We start from the raw sequence: 21444 nt of genomic DNA, 5'->3' as shown, positions 1-21444 counted from the left end.
CTATAACTTTTATTTCAGGTGCAAGTTCTTCATTCTTTGCAAAACAAAACCTGAGCTGTAAGCTATTGAAAAGTTGGTGTGAAGTTTATATCAATTGTGTATAATAGTAGTTATAATTCACATTAATTTATTAAAAATATAATTAATGTCCTAATTATTAACAGCTAAAAGCATTAAACCTACAAATCTTAGCCAATACAAAACTGTAATGGAAACCATTAAATATGTGCAAATCAAGACCAATACAAATTTGTAATGAAACCATCAGAACCAATACAAAACTGTAATGGAAACCATTAAATATGTGCAATTCAAGACCAATACAAATTTGTAATGAAACCATCAGAACCAATACAAAACTGTAATGGAAACCATTAAAATACAGACCAATACAAATTTGTAATGGAAACCCTTAAAACCAATAAATCCTAATGGAATTTGGCCCAAAACACACTACGTAATGGACTCCACTTGGTAATGGTTTTAATGGTTAACGGCTGATGGTTTGTAATGGTTTTGTAGTGGAAACCATTAGCAATTCTGTAATGGTTTCTATTGTTTTTTTCAGCAGGGTGCATTAACGGTGCGTTCTCTCAGAGACGACGGTGGATATAACGGTATAGCAACTATCTTAATTTACTGGCTTAATATTTCTCTTGTGGACTTACATTATTGACAGTGAAAAAATTTGAAGAATATTTCTTGTTAAACAAGTGTTTGAAGTTGCTTTTGATTTTCCCAGATGGCAGAGTTGTGTTCGTGAACTAAAGACTTTTATTAGGCCTATGCCTATAATTTTATTGATATTATTATTTATTATTACAATTACAAAATACAAAATTAATATTTTGTAATTGTATTGTTTTTAGTGTTATTATAGTGTCATTAAATGTTTTGTTAATGTGCTATGGAAACAAAATACTGACGAACAACGATGCCGTCTTCATCTTGGCTCTGTATAAGAATGATGCGTCAACACTCTTGACAATTTGTGAATGGATCACCTTGCAATTAAATTTTGTTGTGGGATGTAGTTTTTTAGTGTGTTTTTAAAAACATTTTCTTTGAGGAGTCCTCATACGCGCGTGTCGGTGATGTCGCAAGTGTGGTTATGTGGTGATGTCGTTATGAATTTAGGCAAGGCAAATTAATTGTAGTTCCTAATTAATTTAATAACAATACTAGCTTCACAATAATAATAATGATTTAATACATTAATGGGAAAACTAGCCAATTATCGTATTGATATCGTCAAAGGCATCTGCCAGCAGCGATATCTCTGACTATCGTCGATACACGATACTATCGTATCGTCTATCGGCACAACCCTACTTTCCACATGTATTTGTATTGTGAGCTCTCCTCTTTGAAGAGGAGAGAGAGCTCTCCCGTCCAAATCGAAGTGAGGGCTTGCCCGTATATTTCGCACCCGGGCTCTCCTGTTTGCATCGCAGTGGGGGCTCCCCCTCTTAAGTGCTGCATGAGCCTTCCTAGAGCAAGTGTAGAACTTAGGATAAAGCAGGTGAATAATGAGTACAGGTGGCACCTAGAAGTGAATTAGCTGATTAAAGTTAGTTTGATATGAAACAGTTGGATCTGATGTAGCTTTTGGAAGACTTCAAAAGACCAACAACCACTGCTGGATCTGATGTCGTGAGAGACTTTTTTGAGTGGTGGTGTTTGCTGCTCCTATGTGGAAGGAGTGGCTGGAATATTGGGTTGCTGGATTGGATGAGTTTGAGGTGTTTTTGAAACAAGAATAAAATAGCGGTGTGAAGTCTGGGCGTTCTTTATTGCAGGGGAAGGTTTGGCAAAAATGAGCTTATGGAACCAGCTTGGGCACCTTAGGAGAGATTTAATCATTTAAAATATTTCCAGACTGTCCAGTAGGATTGGAGGGTCATCGGAGGCCTGAGGGGATACAGCTCGAACAGTGGTTGCGGATGGCAGGATGTTTAGGAGATGGGGAGGCCATTTTGGTACAATCCCCCGAAGCCAGTGGAGTGGTCCACGTCAGTGTACAATTTGATATTGTCTGAGAGGGAAAGACAGCCATCATAGAAAAAGGTAAGGCTGTTGAAAAGTTATCTAAATGTTTAATGACTGTGTTGCAGCAAGGCAGGGTTAAGGCGGGCATACACTGTGCGATGTCTGTGCGATTTCAGCAAGGTACCTACTCACACTGAACGAGTAGATCTCATGTGATGTAAAGCCAAAGCTCAGGATTTATGTGCTCACACTAGACGGTCCGATCATCGAGCTGCGACTTCACTGCTCACACTATACGTGTGAAATATGCGCGAATCAGTGCGATAAACCCTCTGCCGGGTTGCGCCTATAGATGATATCATGTATCCAGAGATATTGTCAAAAAAAGCATCAGCTATAAATATCAAGACGATTTAGCATTTCCAATTTATGTATTAAATTATTAGTAGTATTATTGTATTATTATTATTAGGGAAGGCTACTTTTATTATTAAATTGATAGGCTATTATTATTAAATTGAGGCTATTATTATTAAACTGCCACGCAATAATTTCATAGCGCATCACCGCATAATCAACGCGCTGTGAGGATAATAAAATATCACATAGAAACTTACTCCTCATTGAAAATTTTCTAAAACATTTAGGTCGATTACAATCAAGGCCGCATTAATGCACGGGCTTACCTGGGCTGAGGCCCAGGGGCCATGTTCAGGTTCATGATGAGCTGAAAAGGTCATATTGTTTTAACTTGTCAGATTTTGTCGCTGTATGTCGCTAGTCGCTTGTGGGCGTTGGTAGTGCTGTCGCTCTAATGTTATTGGTATGGTGCGTTCACACCAAACGCGAATAGTGCGTCTGGCGCGAGTGATTTCAATGTCAATGCAAAGACGCGTTTACGCGCGTCTAGAGGTCCCGCGGCGCGAATGAGGGTGCTCGTCTGGTCACATCTATACAAAACACCATCACAAGCAGGGCCGGCTTTGCCGACAGGCGACACAGGCGGCCGCCTGGGGCGCCATCTGCTGGACGGGGCGCAAAATTGCAGAATAAAAAAATAAAAAAAAGGTAATTAAATGTATGTATCATATTATGAAAGCTGCGCACACGCTGTACACTTTTACTGTGCACTGTCCACACACTGCTTGTATTTGTCCATTTCTTTTACTAGATTATACAATCCTAAAAAACGACTGAGTCACTCTGACAGGCCAACTCACGCGCGTTGCTCAGCAACCGGGAGTGGCGCGAAAACATCTGACAGCTGGTTTTAGCGCTTTAAATGATGGGGTAAAAGTTGAACATGGACAGGTTACCACGGTAAAACTAAACTTTTTGTAGTTCTAAACTTTTCCTGGTTTAGATGAACACTATCTAAGGCTGCATCGAAAGGTAACTTTGCGTCTGCTGCCATGTTATATCCATAGATATAAACAAACTGCTTCGGTGTGTCGCATAAAAAAAAAATAAAAAAAACTCTCGCCTTGGGCACCAAATAACCTAGAGCCGGCCCTGATCACAAGTGATATGATACAACTATATTATTTTAATTTTGTAATGTATCAGTATTACTGGCGTTGTTTCAAGCAGTTGTCACTAGAAGGTGCTGTTGCCTGAAAAGAAAAGTAAGTGTAAAACATTCAGTAAAAGAAGGAGAGTGGAGGAGGTTGAGAATCAAAAGATTGTGTCCGTGTGTTTATTTGATTAAGACAGAGATGCAACACTGGCGACTAGGGTTGGGTATTGGTTGGGTTTTATCCGATACCAGTACCTACTCGGTATTTTTCAAACGGTTCCGGTGCTTAAACGGTTCTTAAACCGGTACTTAAGAAAACGAAACTGCACACACTTTATCAAAAAAATTATATCTGTGTGTGTTTTCTGAAAAAGATTTTCTGATTTCTGATTAAATTAAAAATTGTGCTGATGTAGCCGAAAACACTTAAGTTAAGATACAAAATGTGTCTTCTAATATTATTTATATATATATTATATATATATTATATATCAATTAGGCTATATTACATATTATATATTATAGACTTTTACAAAACAGAGAAATATCTGACACTGAGCAGAAATATTTAACACACAAAGTATAGCCTCATATAAATATACTTGATATACTTCATACTTGATATGCAAGATTTGCAGTTGGCATTAAAATACTAGACTTACCCGAAGAGGAACACTGCAGCTGAACTTGAACTTTAGTCAAGAGTGTCAGAGGTTTTGGGTTCTAATCCGCATGCGTAGTTTTTTTAAACCGATAATGCTCATCAGTGGTTGTATATCAAGCAGGGACACTTTGTGTGCATTATATGTTGTGATTTCACCAGAACGAATAGATATGAGGCGCCGTCTAGGGCCTAAATCGAACTTCATTCACGCACACATAAAACGCTTGCATACACATATACTAAGTAGTCACACATACATGTATACTGCTGAATGCTCCAACTATATGAAATGCACAACGTCACATCTAAAGTCGCTCACGCACACACACACACACAAACCGCGCACATACTCATCTGAGACGCGAGCACATCTCACACACACACACACACACACACACATAAACTCGCGCACATACTCATCTGAGACGCGAGCACACACACACACACACAAACTCGCGCACATACTCATCTGAGACGCGAGCACGCACACACAAACTCTCCAAGCACATACTCTTATATAGACGGCGCCTCATAAATAGATCGATCTCTGCAACGTATTGAAGCGCGCGTCCGAGTGCGGTGTGCGCGAGCCACAAGAGAAAAGAATTTTCAGCGCTAGATCGTCTCTTATTTAACAAACGAACGAAATGAATGCTCTGCTGGTTAACTGGAGATGTTTTGTTATTGGATCATTCGTGCCGCGAGATGTTTTATAGGGGGCGGTGAAAAAAGTCAGGCACCGAAAGTTTCGTTCTTATTCGGTCTGGTTACTACCGTTTACGTCGGAACCGGTTCCCTATCGAGAAAAGCAGGATCCAGAACTTTGAATGTTTTTCGGACCCAGCCACGCTAGGACCGAGATGGACGCGATGGCTAAAGTCTTTCGAATTGTATGCAGATGGGAAAGGACTCATCATCACAGGGGATGTGACGGACGCGACTAAACAACGGAGGAGAGCTTTAATGCTACACCTTGCGGGACCAGGGGCTCGTTCTTCGTACGTTGCTTATTACATCCGAGATCAAATGACACATCCAAGATAATATCATCGTGCTAATCATGATCTGGCTAACTCGGTTCTTCGAACACACTTGCCGGATAGGATTAGTATCGCTGGATTGAGTTATCTGAGATAATTGCGCGTTCATGCGCTGGGTTAAAAGGGGACATGTATCGATAGTAGAAACATTGATCAGCAACGCTGCTATTGGCTGTTCAGCGTGGCCAAAGAGCGCGCACAGTTTTTCTCCGCAGCAGAGCAATAGTCGAAGTTTATTCGGAATTTTAATGTTTAAATGCAAAACGCCAGGGAACACCTCAAAGTCTGCAAAAGCCAGGAGAGAGGGCTGGCAAAAAGTAGCAGACAATTTAAATCCGTTAGAAGTGGCCATGTTAGATGTTTTTTTATCACTTATTAGCCTATATTTTTGTATTTGAATAATTGCATAATTACTTTGTTCATTGTAATGTCAGAGTCACCACACTAGAACATGGGAACAAACAAAAGTGAAGTACAAAAATATTCTACATAATGGTAATTTTTTTGTTATATTATAGTCTCTTTTATAAAAGACACTGTTAAATAAATGGTTGGCTGTTTATAAAAGCAACCAAGAAAAAGGCTGAGCAAAAAAAAAAAAAAAAGAAGAAAAGATCTTAGTAGCCTACACTGTAAAATAATTTTTGCTGCATTAAATTAAGGCCGTATAGTCATTTCAACTGTTAAGGCAATGTTGTGTAATATGGCACATGCAGCAATGTCACAGGCCCTGTCAGGTGTGCAAACCTCAGACTTATCAGACACTGAAATCTTCCCTTTAGTTAGCCAAAGTTCATTTCATTGTGTGCCCTTGTCCTGGCTACTGCATTGTAACTGGTTTGGGTCAGGGAATGGGGTCATAAACACCTGTCTGCAGGCAGGAACATGTCATAATCACCTATGAAGAAATGCAGTTCTGTTAGGATCAGCATAAGTGTATGTAATACAGTGAGCTTGATATGTAATTGTGGAACTTTCCTTACCACTTTCAAATAATGTGCATAAATGTGAATCTCTGAAAATTCTTAAGTCATGCACAGATCCTGGCCATTTGTGATATGGAAGATTTTAGTCAACTGACTTTTTTTATTTGATATAATATTATTAATCTGGAATATTAAGACTCCCAATAGTAACTGGGCTGCACATTTACATTGTGAACCCCCTTTCTGTTCACATAATCCCCTTCATTGAGGCCTTGATGGCAGTCTATGGAAGCCTATAGTCTATGGTACCAATCACGTTAGTGAAGCCTGAGTGACATACTGTAATCGGCATGGTCATGATTGCATGATCTTCATAAAAAATGATAGCCAAAAAAATAAAAAATAAATAAAAATGCTTTAAAAAAACTGCTTTACAACATTGGGTCTTAAAAACCTAAAACTGTTTTTTAAACCTAAAAGCGCCAGGTAAACTCCGAATGACACGACAGACAGCACTTTCCATCAAGTTCTCTGCATCTCCAATAGTGTAAAGGAAAGAGCCACTCGCAAATAATCTTAGGGCAATGCAAACAGTTTGTGCTGTAGTTAAAGGCCGACTCCGACAAGTCGAAAATAATGTGCGTTTCCAACAAATTAATAATGTAAACGACAATCTCACGAGTCACGAGAAAAAAATTTCAATCTCAGAAAGTGCACTATCGCGCTGCGCTGGACTTCCCGTATCAGCTCCGCTTATGAAGCCGGGATCTAATCCTGTTTACATGAAATAAGCCTGCTCACGAGCAGGTTCAAGTTTGCGCACCTGTTGCTATGACAGCAAGTCCAGGATGAGCGTCGAAGAACCAAACAATCCAAGATCATGCCAAATCATCAACAATCAAATCCAGCTAACTGAGTTAGCGACGTACGAAGAACGAGCCCCAGATGTACAAGATGTCTTTTCAACTCTGGAAAACACGGGGGAGGTAACTGACTATGACGCCGCAGTGACCGCTTTGAATTCTTATTTCGTGCCTCAAGTCAACGCAGCGTTCGCCCGACAAGCTTTTCACATGTTGACTCAGAAAACAGGTGAGACGATACAACAATTTGCTACTCGCCTGCGGCAAGCTGCAAAAGACTGTGGGTTTCAAACAGACACAGACAATCAGATAAGAGATGCTATTCTCAGCAAATGCATGTCAGATTATGTTCATCGGAAATTATTAGAGGAAGGTCCGAGTCTAACGCTCGCTCGTTCAGTGGAATTAGCGTCACAGTGTGAGAGAATTGAAGAGCAGATGTCAGTGATGTCGTTGAAACCTGAAACAGGTGCAGTTAATCGAATTGTGCAAAAAAGAGACAAAAAAGAGAAAGGATACACCAGAAACAGACCTGCAGAGAGAACAGATGAAAAAGTAGAAAGGAAATGTTTCAGATGTGGACACAAGGACCATTTAGCCAGAGACCAAATATGTCCAGCACGGGGTCAAGTATGTCATACATGCAACGGAAAAGACCATTTTTCCAAGATGTGTCGCACGAAACACCAAAAAAAGAATTATGTAAATAATGTGGAGGAAGCTGATTATGCATTTGCTGTCCAAGAGAATACAATGTCAGAGAGGTTGACTTTCCTTGTGGGCGGAGTAAAACTAACACTGTTAATCGACTCAGGTGCCACAAATAATGTAATTGATGAAGATACCTGGGAGGATCTCAAACAGAGTAAAATTAAATGCAAGTCATACGTACCTGAAGCTGAAAGAAAGCTGTACACATACTCTTCCAACCAACCTCTAACAGTCAAGGGTGCATTCAAATGTGAGGTGAATATATCCAATAAAACGGAGCAGGCTGAATTCATTGTGATAAGAGGGAAAGGAGAACCACTTTTGGGAAGAGAGACTGCTATTAAGCTGGGAGTGTTGAAAATAGGAGCTGACATCTCTGCTGTGATGGAAACAAAGAAAGCACTGCAACAAAAATATCCAGAAGTGTTCAGTGGGGTTGGCAAGTTAAACACCAACCAAGTTACCTTACACATAGACCAGAGTGTAAAACCAGTAGCACAGCCACTTAGACGCATTCCATTTAATCTCAGAAGAGCAGTAGAGCAGAGAATAAAGGAGCTAATGGACATGGACATCATTGAACCCGTCAGCGGTCCCACACCATGGGTAAATCCTGTGGTCATTGTGCCAAAGGCTAACTCAGAGATTAGATTGTGTCTGGACATGAGGCAGGCTAACCGTGCTATAGTGAGGGAGCGTTACCCCATCCCGACAGCAGATTCATCCCGCAGTTTGCAACATTGTCAGAACCACTAAGACGCTTGACCAAAAAGGGGACATGCTTTGAGTTTGGGCCAGAACAAAGACAATCGTTCAAGGCGCTAAAAGAAGAATTGGCCAGAGCAAGCACGTTAGCCTATTTTGATAAATGCGCACCAACCAAAGTGATCGCGGATGCAAGCCCAGTGGGGCTGGGAGCTGTCTTAGTTCAGATCCAAAAAGGGGAGACCGTGCCAATATGCTATGTGAGTCGCTGCTTAACGGACTGCGAACGTAGATATTCACAGACAGAAAAGGAGGCACTGGCTCTCGTGTGGGCATGTGAGAGACTACACGCTTACATTTATGGCAGAGAATTTGAGCTGGTCACTGACCACAAACCGCTAGAGGCCATATACAGCCCCCGCTCTAAACCCTGTGCACGTATAGAACGATGGGTACTCCGATTACAGCCATACAATTTCAGGGTCACGTACTTACCTGGCAGGCAGAACATTGCAGATCCGCTGTCAAGACTGCTGGGGGAAACAGCAAAAACTGAGAGACACATCCATAATTCAGAGGAATACGTCAGATTCATTGCAGTGAGTGCAACTCCTAATGCTTTAACCACCAGAGAAGTCGAGAGAGCCTCTGAGAGCGACATGGAGTTGAAAGAGGTGCGTTTTGCAGTTAACAGTGGACATTTTGAGAACTGTAAAGCATATGCTCCAATAGCTAACGAGTTGTGCTGTATTGGCCATTTGGTCCTCCGTGGAACACGGATAGTGGTACCAAAAGCGTTACAACTCAGGGCATTAGCTCTAGCGCACGAAGGACATTTAGGAATTGTGGGCACTAAACAGCATCTCCGGTCCAAAGTCTGGTGGCCGGGTATGGATAAAGCCGCAGAGAAGTACTGCAAATCATGTCACGGGTGCCAGGTGGTATCCAGGCCGGACGCACCTGAACCACTAAGACCAACGCCACTACCAGATGGACCCTGGCAGGATGTGGCCATAGATCTGTTAGGACCACTCCCAACTGGTCACTCCATACTTGTCGTGGTGGATTATTATAGTCGCTACTACGAATATGATGTATTGATGTCAACAATATCAGAAAAAATTATAGACAGCCTGGAGTCTATATTTAGTAGACATGGCTTACCTGTTACATGTAGGTAAGATCAAGGACCTCAGTTCAAATCTGAACAGTTTGGTGCGTTTTGTGAGAACAATGGCATTGAACATGTGAAAACTACTCCCAAATGGGCTCAGGCTAATGGGGAGGTGGAACGCCAAAACTCCTCTTTAATGAAAAGAATTCGAATTGCACAGGCTGAGGGACTTGATTGGAAAAAAGAGCTGAGGAAATATGTCACTGTGTATAGGAGTATAGAACATACCACGACAGGAAAAAGCCCAGCCGAATTGCTTTTTAACAGAAAGATTCGAGGGAAGTTGCCCAACCTTTCAGAGGCATGCAAAGATCAGCAAGTATGCGATAGGGATGCAGAACAAAAAGCGAAAGCAAAGAAGTATGCAGATGATCGTCGAGGGGCACGGTACTCAAAAGTAAATGTCGGCGACACAGTGCTTGTGCAACAAGAGAAGAAGGATAAATTCACAACCCCATTCAATCCAATCCCACACCAGGTCGTGAGCAAAACTGGAAATCAGGTGACTGTGGAATCACCCACTGGGGCGAGATACACGCGAAACACCACTCATGTTAAAAGATTCAACACCGACAAAACGGCCGACGTAGGAACTGGATGTGAACAGACAGATCAGAACACAAACAGCTATTGTCCTGACTCTAATTCTCATGATCAAAGTTCCAAGGCTGATTTCCCAAACACACTGAAACCGGATAGACCCCAAAGGACCAGACGATTGCCTGAGAAGTTGTCTGATTATGTCGTAGACTGAAAGGAATAAATGCCATAGATGTTGGAGTGTTTGATCTAATCCCAGAAACCTGGGGAAAATTGCAAAGGAAGTATATAAATATGTTGAGAATTGTTTTGAAAAAAAAAGAAGGGGTTCAAAATATGTTCAGTGAGTTAGTATAGAATTTAGTCTTAAACGTGTTCAGTTAAGTGAGATGATTTTATATCTAAGAAAAGGGAGGATGTAATGTATCAGTATTACTGGCGTTGTTTCAAGCAGTTGTCACTAGAAGGTGCTGTTGCCTGAAAAGAAAAGTAAGTGTAAAACATTCAGTAAAAGAAGGAGAGTGGAGGAGGTTGAGAATCAAAAGATTGTGTCCGTGTGTTTATTTGATTAAGACAGAGATGCAACAAATTTGACTAGGAATTAGGCTCAAAAGAAACCGAACTGTTGGGAGAGTGTTTTTATATTACCACACAGCAGTGTTCAGGGATTAAATCATTTACTAGATTAACGATGGATCAATCTACAAATTAAACTCACTCATCATACTGTCATAAATGACTAAAACGTCATCCGAATTTGACAAATAATAAATTGTCTTGTCCCTATAATAGTCAACATAATGCAGGGGAAACTGTAAAATGAACTGCAGCAGTGCTAAACGTGCATCATAAAACTACAACACTCGAACTATAAATGTATGAATTAAACTCACTGAGACTGTCGACAGTTTCTTTTCCATGCATTATTTTATTATATCCATGTTTGTGGTTAGTTACAGTCAAATCATATAAAACAGTGAAATCGCCTTTGAACTCTTCTGTCTTGCCTGCACTGCACTCGAGACGGTGACGGGAGCTGAGCTCCACTGAAAGGCTTCTTTCCTATTGGTTGTCGCTCGCAAAAATCGCTTCTCATTTGTATAAAGTTGAAATTTAGTTGCTGTGTGTGGTTGTTAAATAAAGTGTCTTGTGTTTATGTGCTCAGTGATATGTTAATAACAATATTAAAATTAAAAACAATATTAAAAAACTCACTGTTGTAGGTCTCGAAAGAAACTAATGCATTTTGTGATGTAGATTACCTACTGTAGATAGGCTTTTACACTTTTTTTAAATGAGACTCTATAAATCGAGGGGATGGGGGGCCTACAAAACCTCTCAGCCCCGGGGCCTAACATTAGGTTAAGGCGGCTCTGATTACAATGAATTATAGGCATATAATTAATTATTAACAGTCTATAATATGTCTGAACACTGCTATAATTCATCAATGAAAATTAAAAACAGCTTTATTTCAAAAACATTGTTTGACAAATTAACAAAAGAGGCAAAGTGTACATCGCAGGTGTCTTGGAAGACGTGGGTAATGGTTAATCCAACAGTAATTTGTAGCTAGTTTGAACTACAGAACTTAAAGATCTCCCTCTTTTCGTTTTTCTTTTTTTCTTTTTCTTTTTTTGCTGCAGATGAAATGGTTAAACTTCTGTTTTCACGCAGGCGCAGTGAGGGAACAACACTGAGTTTAGGGCAATCGGTTTGTAGCTCTGCTTCAACTGTGCGATATAGTCACGAGGAGCGACCAAAATTTCGGACATACCAGAAGTTCATCCGACCATCCGATTGCCGGTCGGGAGAGGGTAACCGCCTCTGGTTTCCCCCTGTACACTGCACAAACACTGCACGACAAACGACAAAGCTGAAAATCATCCCGACCCGTAAAAGAGGCGCACGAGTCAGAATTTGGCTCAAAATCGGACGAAAATCGCACAGAGTATGCCCACCTTTAGGGAGCACGGGAGCAGAAGAAGGGAGAGAAAGGAGGTGTGAGATTAAAGGGCAACTTTGGGGAATTGAAAATGACAGAGAGGAGAGTGGAAAAAACTTTCAAAAACTACAAAAACTTTTTGGATGATGCGAAGGTGGGCAGCTTTGCATTGTGGGGGCGATGATTAAAAAATCGTCAAGGAGATGACTGAGGAAAGGGAATGCATGATTATTAAACAGGATCCACCAGATCGCTTCAGACACCGTGTCAAATATTTTGATAAGTTAAGTGCAGTGTCATGCCATCACACTCAAAGAGATGGCTGACATCTGAGTGGATGGACATTACTTTGAACGGTGAAGTGATGTCAATTTTGGCGAGCCACGCACTGCGACCAATGCTTTTGATCATTGTTATAGCTTGGTCAACATTATGGTAATGAAGAGAATATTCTTTGAGTGGAATGAGGCTGTTAATGCTGAGAAAGGTGGATTCATGTGGGGCTGAGAGATCAATTATAATGCGCATTTTTCCCCCAGAGAATTTCCTGGTTGCCACTCCAGTGGAGCTGATGCGAAACATTTGGAAAGGGGGTAATCAAAAGGGGCTACTCATAAAGCCTGATTACACTTCATTTCATAAGAGATCGTCTACTATTTCAGATTTGGAAATAGCAGTTTGTAGGTTACTGCAAATAATGCTTGAGGAGGGCAGGCGCTCTTGTACGGGGGATAAAACAATATTTGAGACACGGCAGGAAATAGGGTTTGATAATTCCACAGCAAGATGAGAAATAATGACAGGAGTGGAAAGAATTCTTTAAGATCTTTACATTTATGCATTTGGCAGACGCTTTTATTCAAAGCGACTTACATTTCAAGGTACACATTTACATTCTTATCAGTTCTTGCTTTCCCTGGGAATCAAACCCACGACCTTGGCGTTGCAAGCACCAACGCTCTACTATTTGAGCTCCAGGAAAGCTTTACTTTTGTCATCTTTCAAAACAGTACATATGGAGTAATTACAGACATGGAGAAGGAGACAGCATGTCCTAGTAGACTTCCCGTCAATGAAGTTATTCTGTCTGCCTGAAGAGAAATGAACTACTCTGGCCCTGACATCGTGGTTATTTACATTTACATTTACTCATTTAGCTGACGCTTTTATCCAAAGCGACTTACAATTGCGTCTGCATATGTCAGAGGTCGCACTCCTCTGGAGCAACTAGGGGTTAAGTGTCTTGCTCAGGGACACATTGGTGTCTCACAGTGGATTCGAACCCGGGTCTCTCACTCCAAAGGCATGTGTCTTATCCATTGCGCCACCACCACCCATTTGAGGAATTAAAAATAACGGCAGGTCGAAGGTCATGCTTGTGGATTTTGTCTGACTAGAATCTGGATATGCCAGGATTACTGAATTGATCTAAGGATAGGATGCTGTTGCTTGCTCGACCGATCTGAGATGTTGCAGCAGTCGAGGAAAACTCTGTTGTGCAGATCGGTGTCCAGAGGGCCCGAGTAAGGTCACTGACTCCACCGGGCCACACGGACAGTGCAATAGACTGCCAATGTAGGACAGTGTGAGCTCTGTGATTCATTACATGTAGTCATTTAGCTCTCATGCCTATGGAGAAACGCTGAACATATCATTTCAGTATAACGCCTGAAGCACTGCAGATTTCTGCTAGGGAGAACACGTGCGAGGAGCAAGATGTTGGGTTCCTTAGAGCAGTGGTTCCCAATCCTGGTCCTGGGGACCCACAGCTCTGCACAGTTTGTATGTCTCCTTTATCTGACACACCCAGTTCAGTTCAGAGCTCTTTCCTAACGAGATGATGATCTGAATCAGGTGTGTTAAATGAGGGAGACATGCAAACTGTGCAGAGCTGTGGGTCCCCAGGACCAGGATTGGGAACCACTGCCTTAGAGTGACTGAAATATCTCTGCAGTCTCTCTGGCAGTCAGATATGCTGGGCGGAAATAGGGATAGCTTAAAACATCCTCGTATTATATATATATAAAAAAAATATATATATATATATTAACTAAGCTCCAAAAACAGCTTGTTTGCATATTGTAATAACTGTGACATCACATGAGCAAACACATTTGCACATAATCGCCTCTAGAGCAAGACATCGATGAAGAGTAATAAATCATCACAATGTTATAAATCATAACATACTGTATGTTAATTGTCATTATCTTTGATAGTTTTTAATAGTATTAAGTGAAATACAGAGCTGACAGAACACAAATGAGAGAAGAAATAGAATGTACATGAGATAATAGAAATGGTAGAGATGATGCAGCATGTAAGGTTCAAACACCCAACCTTTAGACTAGAAACCCAGTTACTTTACACAGTGCCCTACAGAGGACATGTTTGTCTTGATGTCAAGGAGATCTTCCAAAGTGAGAATGTACACTCAAAAACATTCGATACCATGCTAACCAATAACTAACATAGAAGCTCACACAGTTTACTGTTAGCCTGATAGCTGAAGAGCCACATTAGAAAGAAAGGCCAATGGTTAAGCTAAAGCTGAGTTTGATTGAACAATTGGGAAGCCTCTCATCTCATTTTTGGTTGACATTGTCAAGTGTTGTAGCTTTCCTGCACAATTTCCCACACTTGAAAAGGAAAACCTCGCCTCTGAATATAAAAAGAACAGGATTCCACTCAGCAAAGTCCTTTTGGATCCATTTGGTCCGTTTATTTTGACTTTTCTTTCTTTTTAAAGTAGCAGGTGAAAAACCGGCAGTCTTCCAGAGTTTTGCGGGTTTGTTGTTTTGTGCAGTACAACCTGTAGAGTTTCCAAACTGTTTGTGGGGCTCGTTTTCCCTTACTGAACACTGACAGCATATACCAGGAAGAAGCCGTTGCACGCGCTCAGCTGATTACAGATTAATCCCACCTGAGCGCCTGTGAAAATGCATACTACCGCCAGCGGGCGGCGATGAACGGCAGTCAACGCAACACCTCCCACTCAAGCTTTTTGTGCACACAGAACAGAAAAGGTTGTGAACCACACGTCACTTAGGAGAGGCTACCTGCTCCTCAGCAGGCAAAAGAACGACTAGCCGCCTGACATCTCTCCGCAGCACGATACCGGGACTTCCTTTCCGGTCACAGGATGCTGAGGACTGTGGTGCTGGCTTTGGTTGGGGTACTCGAGCACAATAGCTAGTGACCAGGACCTCAGCATCCCGTACAACACCCTTTTGGTCTGGAGCCACCGCGACAACTCTTCCCAGCCGGAATTGGCCTCTCAAAGCATTCTGGTCGCAAAGCCAGACCACGTCCCCTACAGCAACATTCCTTTCATGGGTGTGCCACTTAGGTCGAATAAAGAGATTCGGGCCGGCGAGCTGACTCCAGGCCCTCCAAAAGTCGTTGACCTGGGTTTGAATGTCTTGAAGGCGCTTGTAAGGGTAGTTGGCAAAATCAAACGTCCTGACGTCACCATCTTGTGATGCTCGTCCCAGAAGAAGAGCATTTGGCGTCACGTATTGAACCCGGCCTTCTCTACTCTGCACCCTTGCGTCAATAGGTCGCTCATTTGCCAGATTTGCAGCCAACTGAAGTGCTGTGAGGAACTCACTAAATGTAAGAGTTGTAGACTTGCCCAAACTTTGCAGAGCTATTTTAGTGATGCGAACGGCAGCTTCAGCAGCCCCATTCCGATGGGGTGAGTCAGCAGGAAGCACGTTCCACACCCAGCTCGTCCCATTTCTTGCAGCAAGGTCTTCCAGACCAGTCAGGTCTTGACTCTGTAGGAATGCATTTAGATCTTTCAGCACCGACTTTGCTCCAATAAAGTTGGTTCCTGGGTCTGACCAGATTTTGAGGGGGTGGCCTCGGATGGCAGCAAACCTCTGGTAGGCCATCAGGAAGCTCTCTGTGGACAGACTGCTGGCTAATTCAGTGTGGATGGCTCTGCTTGCCATACAGCAAAATACTACACCCCAGGCCTTCATGGATGTTCTCCTCTTTATATCCTCCCTCACCAAGTATGGGCCAAACAAGTCAATGGAGGTAAACTGAAATGGCAAAGCAGGCCTTGATCTTTCCACAGGTAGAGCGCCCATGACTTGCTGGCATGCCCGAGCCTTGGCCTTCTTGCAGGGGACACACTGGTTGACCACCTTTTCAGCCAATCTCCTTCCTTGCACGACCCAAGCCCTCTGCCGCATCCTCAGCACTGTTCCAGCGATCCCTTCATGCCCTTCCTGATGACCTTGATATGCCAGCAAAGTCCCTAGCCAACTACTGAAGGGAAGTAGCGGAACAGCCAAGCGATCCTCTTTAAAGTACTGGATCCTCCCTCCGCACAACATCAGCCCGCTCATTGCATCCTTAAACACAACCAGCCGATCCGTCGTGGTGGTGGGGAAGTTTGCTCCTTCTTGGGCAGCCAGGCAGAGATCTCTGAAGGCATCCTCTCTCTCTGTTGCAGTGACAATGCCAGACGATAGTATAGCCTCCCACTTTTCCCTCCCCATGGCTCTGGTGCGCAGGAACTGTTTAGCTGCCCTCCAGGTCAGTGCAAGTGTCTTTAGTAGGCATGTTAGGTTGCTGAACCTCTTGACGTCCAGCAGTTTGGAAGATGCAGCCCCATCAGGTGGTCTATGTGAACACTTCGGGATCAGAGGGGGGCTCTTATCAAGCTTTTCCTTCCCACCAGAGCGGGTAAGAACAGCGCTAAAAACCTTCTTCTGCATACGCATGATATTCTCTTTTGCTTGAACAGCGACATCCTTTGCATACTTTACTGGCCACTCACACTCGGGGAGACTCAAGAACTCAGGACCTAGCTGCCACTTTGAGCCTCCGTTCAAGTCCCTGGGGTCTGCACCTCTGGAGATGATGTCCGCTATGTTAACAGATCCCGGAATCCACCACCAGTCTTGGACATTCGTGCTGCCTTGGATTTCCCCAATCCTATTGGCGAAAAAGGTCTGGTAACCATAACTTTCTCTCTGGATTGCACTCAGGACGGTCTGGCTATCAACCAGATGATACCATCTCCCCACACGAATTCTGCAGTGCTTCTGGAAATACTTTTTCAGGCGAGCAGCGTACACAGCTCCACAGACTTCGGCCTTTACAGCGTCCCCTTTGTGGTCCAATGGTGTCAGCTTGGCTTTGGCTTCAACCAGCCGTATGGTCACTCCTCGGAGGCATTTCCACCGCAGGTATAAGATGGCACCATAGGAGCTCTCGCTACCGTCAGAGAATGTAATGCCACAGGGCTCGTCATCTGGGTCAGGTGGTGTAAGGCCTCTGATGAACCTCAACTGGTTGAGTGCAGCATAGTCCTCTAGCAGGCGAATGGCATCTTCCCGAAGATCATCAGATAAAGGCATGTCCCAGGTACCTTCTGAGTCATTGTGTTTTGTTTTTGCCTCTTGAAAGGCCCTTCTCACTAATATGGCCCCCTTTTGTTTGACCGGTGTCACAAGGCCGAGGGGATCATAAAGTCCAGAGACTTGGCTTAAGAGCTCTCTGCGGGTGAGTGGGTTAGGGACCGCTGCCCTTACCTCCTCTTTTGACAGGTTTTCGCCCAGCCTCATCTTCCTTTTCTTTTTGGAAAAATTCACAGCCACCATCAAGTGAAGTTTATCCTCTTCAGGGTCATAACCAAGACCCAGTGCTTTATTTTCTCCCTCAGAGAGCTGGTTCGGAAGGACTATTGTTGGGACATTGTTAACTCTGTTAACTTTTGAAAGACAGAAATCAAAAGTCTGCTCTATGCAACCTTGTCTAATGAACACTGGTGCCAATGTTGGTGAGAAATGGACAACACTTGAAGTATCAGCAAAAAAGAAAAACAGTGAATTTCACTAAGATTTGCACTAAAAAAGTTACAACCAAAAGACAAAAATAAATGTTGAACTGTGTCACAGTAGGTGGCTGTAGTGAAGCGCACGACCATGAAGATACTCAAAAATATCTTTAATCCAAGAATCAAAACTATAAACATAGACACAATTTTCCGATAGTGATTTTGTGACAGATTCGTTTCTGCTAGCATCAGTCGCTAGCGCACCTCTTGGGGCCAGGAGAGTGAGGTTTACACTCACAGCTCTTACTGGACTACGTCTGAGCCAATTTTAGTAAGAATTTGATCAAATTTGAAAGGAATAGTGGATAACAGAATATATTTCAAAATGGCGACTATTGTGTGACTGTAATGTGCAGAGAACAAATGTAAAGCCGCATTTCCACCGCAGGAACTTTCCGCAGGAGCTAGGGACTTTGGGCTGGTATCGGTGTGTTTCCACCGCAGGAACTTTCCGCAGGAGCTAGGGACTTTGGGCTGGTACCGGTGTGTTTCCACCGCAGGAACTTTCCGCAGGAGCTAGGGACTTTGGGCTGGTACTCGGTGTGTTTCCACCGCAGGAACTTTCCGCAGGAGCTAGGGACTTTGGGCTGGTACCGGTGTGTTTCCACCGCAGGAACTTTCCGCAGGAGCTAGGGACTTTGGGCTGGTACTCGGTGTGTTTCCACCGCGGGTAAATATTTCCCCCTCAGAAAGTCCGTGAAAAGGTAGTACTTTTTCAAAGTTCAGGAACTTTCAGGGGTGTGACTTAGGCGTGGAACATGCTGATTGCTTGAGTTCATGCCGCATTTTGATTGGTTGACTCCATGCAGCATTTCATCTGTTGCGGTGTGTGCAGTAACAGTTGTTTGCTATTTGAATCAACAATAGTGTTTAAAAAATAGGACGATGGACCGATGATGAGGTTCAGGCTTTATTAAGCTTAGTGTAAAGTAGTGCGCAGTCCTACGTCACCGGACTACTTGCCTAATCGTCATGGTACTTTAGACCGCGGTGGAAACGCAGACGGCAACAGGTCTGGGGGAAAACAATTCCTGGGGGAAAAGAGTTCCTGGGACAAATTGGTCCGGGTAATTTCGGTGGAAACGCGGCTTAAAGGAGAAGTTCACTTTTAAAATGAAAATTCTGTCATCATATACTAACCCTCATGTTGTTTCAAACCTGTATAAATTTCTTTCTTCTGCTGAACACAAAGGGAGATATTTAGAAGAATGTCAGTAACCAGACAGTTTTTGGGTCCCATTGACTTCCATAGTAGGAAAAAAATATACTATGGAAGTCAATGGGACCCAAAAACTGTCTGGTTACTGACATTCTTCTAAATATCTTCCTTTGTGTTCAGCAGAAGAAAGAAATGTATACAGGTTTGAAACAACATGAGGGTGAGTATATGATGACAGAATTTTCATTTTAAAAGTGAACTTCTCCTTTAAGACATGGATTGTGATTGGTCTTCTCTGCTCTGATTGGTCAGATGGCCCAGTCTGTTGTGATTGGTCTACTCTGCTCTGATTGGTCAGATGGCCCAGTCTGTTGTGATTGGTCTACTCTGCTCTGATTGGACAGATGGCCCAGTCTGTTGTGATTGGTCTACTCTGCTCTGATTGGTCAGATGGCCCAGTCTGTTGTGATTGGTCTACTCTGCTCTGATTGGTCAGATGGCCCAGTTTGTTGTGATTGGTCTACCATTATTAATGGTATCAATAACGGTGCATAGGTTCGCCCAGCACTAAAGTAAATGACTGATGTAACATTAAAACAAATCTTGCTCCATCCTTTATCTTTACTCAAAGTAGTGAGAACGACGGACGATCTGCATTAATAGACACAGTTTTAGGTAATTGTGGCCCACAGCTGATTAGCAGAACTATTTCAGTAAGACAGTGATAACGTGAGTTAGCCGGTTAGCCGTATATATAAACTATATATAAAATATATATAAAATAAATATTATAAATTTATTATAATAAATTACATTATATAGCCAAAATATAATACACAAATCTATGTATTTTGAACACTTGCTAGAAAATATATACATCAAAAATGAATCATACTTACAGGTTGGAATTCAGAGGAGCAAGTTGGTCCAAATAAACTGGGCACTGTCCCATCTTTAATGGATAAGCGTTTGGCAAATCCTGCATTTACCTCGCAAGCAGTCATCAGTAAGATGACGGCTACATAACAAAACGTTATACTGCTGTTGTATCGCTGTGATCATTTTAACCACTGACTCTTCACATCCTCATCATTTGGAAGTGCATACAAACATAATGTGTTTTGCAGAGCAGAAAACAGCGTCTTCTGGACATGTACACGACACCAACCAGCCACTGTGTTTGAGGGCATCCAATGAAGACCACAGGCGGGCATTATGCAAATCTGTTACATTGTTATGTGTGAATGTTACAGAAGTAAGAAGAGTACTGACGACTCGTTTCAGCAGTTCAGAATTGCTTCGTTCTTTTAGGAGACAAAAACTCTGTTTATCTGCACTTTGCAGACCTTTTACATTCACAAACAGCTTTATTACACACTGTTCGAGAGGTAATATCTAACAAAGCATAAACATATTCAAAAATAAATAGAATGGGATCCACAAATATATCTCAGGGATTTCACAAAAATTTATTAAATTATAAAACAATACAATAAAACAATAAAAAAACATTCAAATACATGTTTTTATGCCACAAACACAACTCTGCCTGGCATTCATTTGTGAATCTCTTCCTGCACATTTGTGGATGGCTTCGAAACATTTCAAAACGTACACAAAAATCCACAAAAAGGTGGACATCCATCCACTGTCTACTCAAGCCAATCAGAAAACAGTCACATTGTGCTGACCAATCGTAGCACATTCTCTCGACAGCCAAAAACGTTTCGCTTTACACTCAGGGTGGGAAAGAACTGCATTCTATGAGCGTCAAGTGTTGTTTGTTAGCCTGGAAATCCAGACCTAAATCTAAAAGATTAATGGTCTGGTGTCGATCAATGAAAATCGGCCAGCTCGAGGGGAGGCACCAAGCATGCATTTGAAAATCTCACAGCACGCAATTGGATAACACTACGACCAATCACAACAATAAACCCCATACGCTTAGCTACCAGTGGAGCTAACTGGTAGATTAGACTCTTCCGGTCGGCAAAACAGCAAAAACACCCTTCTTGCAAAGGAATGATTCGAGCGCATTCTTCTGTTCCTCTTTTGGGAAAAAGCCAAGTCTAACTCGTTCATTGTAGCGGCCAAAGCCGTTTCAAACAACTGATGTTCATCCATAGGCATCTTGCAATGTTTACTGATGACTTCGACGTCACAGCGCTGTCGTCATCTGTTAAGCTCGCTTCTGGCCCGCCTATATCAGATAACCCGATGTGATTGGTGCAGCTCAGATCGAGGGGCATATTTAATGAGCTCCATTGATCGACACCAGAGTAACTCGCTGAGCAAATTCAACTTGTGCTCTCGCGAGAACTCTGGTTTACCAGGGTAGTTGTTTGTGTGGTTAAAACA

General features: G+C 42.5%; 1 protein-coding gene across 3 annotated transcripts in view; it reads right to left on the bottom strand.

Moving 5' to 3' along the window:
• Positions 1–21444, bottom strand: part of prickle2a (prickle homolog 2a) — a 119021-nt gene that overhangs the window by 95017 nt on the left and 2560 nt on the right. The window lies entirely within an intron of this gene.

The sequence above is a fragment of the Leuciscus leuciscus genome (genome assembly GCF_965113295.1).
Source record: "Leuciscus leuciscus genome assembly, chromosome: 13".
NCBI lineage: Eukaryota > Metazoa > Chordata > Actinopteri > Cypriniformes > Leuciscidae > Leuciscus > Leuciscus leuciscus.
This window is presented reverse-complemented; position numbering and strand designations above follow the sequence as displayed.